The 2,436-nt window shown below is 41.5% G+C and overlaps 1 pseudogene; it reads left to right on the forward strand.

Annotated features, from left to right (window-relative positions):
- Window positions 1–619: 619 nt before the first annotated feature.
- LOC102822344 lies at window positions 620–1,093 on the forward strand (annotated as a pseudogene).
- Window positions 1,094–2,436: the final 1,343 nt, after the last annotated feature.

Below are 2,436 nucleotides of genomic sequence, written 5' to 3' on the forward strand. Positions count from 1 at the left end.
TGGTTCAAGCTCACCAGCTGTTCCTCGGAAACCCTACACAGGGTCTCTATGGGTCGGAACTGACTCAACAGCACTTAACAACAACAACAACGACAATAGACTTTGATTTCAAGGGTGCAATGTAGTAGGTTCAGATCTAAACTGAGGTCTTTAGAAGAAACTTTTGGTGATCAACTAGTGAAAAATGAGCTATTCAAAACTTTATGGACCACATTCTAAAAGACACACATGGAGTTGTCATGAGTCAGAGTTAACTTGATGGCAGCTAGGTTTTTGTTGTTGTTTTGGTGGTAAGAACTTCTACAAAAGAGAGAAGAACAATGGAGTTTAAGTCAACTGCTATTGTTAAGTGTCTTTGAGTTGGTTCCAACTCATATCAAACCTCTACAAGGTTTCCTAGGAGCAGCTGGTTAGGTTTGAATTGACAACTTTGTAGTTAGCTGCCCAGTGCTTATCCTCCAGTGCTACATCAGGATTCCTTAAGTTAACTACACAGGCTCTAAATATCCAACTGCATAAAGATTCTGCAGAAGTCTTAGCGCAAACATGTTCCCATTCCTAAAGGAACCTTAAGAAATCATTATGGGAGAAGAGGGCTGCGAACAGCTGGCCAAGCAACATGGCCAAGTTTTACTGCGACTACTGCAATACATACCTTACCCATGACTACATCTGTGAGAAAGACACATTGCAGTGGTAGGAAACGCAAAGTAGTGAAAGATTGCTATCAGAAATGGATGGAAGACCAGGCACAGAGTCTAACTGACAAAACAACAGCTGTATTTCAACAAGGAAAAATACTTCCTACCCCATTGTCTGCTCCTCCTCTAGCAGGGGTAATGATCCCGCCTCCTCCCCAGTCTCCCAGGTCCTCCTCGCCCTGATATGATGCCAGCACCCCATACGGGGCGGGGGACATCCTCCTATGATGCCAATGATGGGCCCTCCTCTTCCTGGGATGATGCCAGTGGGACCTGCTCCTGGAATGAGGCCACCCATAGAAGGCCACATGCCAAGGACGCCTGGGCCCCCATGATGAGACCATCCTATGGGGGTACCCACTTGGCCAGGAATGACTCGGCCAGACAGATAAAGGCAGCCTCTTTGTATGGTTTTTCTATTACTTGTAGTATTTCACCAGGAGATTAGGTGCTGTGACTCTGGGTGTTTCCTAACAACACAAGGAAGACTTGTTACCCCTTTCTATCAAAGAGAACATAGTTTTGAAGTGGAGTAGTATACCCTCCCCCCAAAAAATTATATTGTGACATGTGAAAATAAAATAGCCAGCTCTTTAAAAAAAAAAAAAAAATCATTATGATCCATGGCTACGAAAAAGGAGATCTTAGATTCCAGACCAGTCAATGGGCAGTCAGAGGACTTTGTACCTGCTAGCCCTCTCTTTCTCACTCCTCATTTGGAGTTGGGAAACTGGCACATGTCTTACAGTTTTGCCTCATCACAGAAGATGGTTATACCCAGACTAAGAATTTGCATAAATATGCTTTCTAGGATTTGGTTCACAAAAACTTGTTACCATTTGGCTCCAACTTGAGGCTAAGAAAAAGGCATTAGTACTAGGCTTCTGGTCCATATACATGGGTTTATTTTAAACCAAATATATTTAAATATGTCTCTGCAACGAGTGGATGGCTACAGACAAGTTCTCTCAGTAAGACACTTGTCTTAGTCTTAGTCTCATTAAAAAAAACAATACCAGGATTGACCAAAGTAGAGCCTTCTGCTAGGTCAGTTACATTTAAGGATTCAGGGCGAGAGGTCAACTCAGGTTATGTGGATGGGTTTTGAGGTTCTAAAGAGGTAATTTTGATAGATTTTCTCAAAGGATACAAGATGATTACAGAGGTTTATTAGGAAGAAATTTTAATAAAATGGAAAATTTCATGATGAGAAAAAGTCCAGGAAAGTTGCCCCACAGCATCTATTTTTTCCATCACTGCAATGTACCTCCTCATTTTTTTGAGAATAGTAAGGGCTGCCCAATGAGAATTGCACTGGAAGACTTCACCTCACCTACCCTACAGCCCTGATATTGCCCTTTCAGATGTCATTTTGTTCCCTAAATTCAAATAACATTTAAAAGGGACACAATTTGAGTTCCCTGAGCATGCCCAAATTGCTGCTTTAATGCAGTATAAATCAAAGAGCACAGAATTATTTGGAGAAGAGATAGAGAAATAGAGACACTACCTTTAGAAGTATATAGACCTAGATGGAGGATCTATTGAGAAACAATAGTTTTTTCTTTTGATATTTTTGCTTAATAAAGTTTGCTATGATTTTGGAACAGTAGTGTTTGACTTCCCTTGTGCAATGGGCTCTCCTGTGAGTGATGACCTGTTATGTGGCTGTCATGCAAGTAGGGAAAATAGCAGCAAATCCTGCTTGAAACAAAGCTCCTCTGGAGATAGAAAA

This window comes from Chrysochloris asiatica, unplaced genomic scaffold (assembly GCF_000296735.1).
Source record: "Chrysochloris asiatica unplaced genomic scaffold, ChrAsi1.0 scaffold00114, whole genome shotgun sequence".
NCBI lineage: Eukaryota > Metazoa > Chordata > Mammalia > Afrosoricida > Chrysochloridae > Chrysochloris > Chrysochloris asiatica.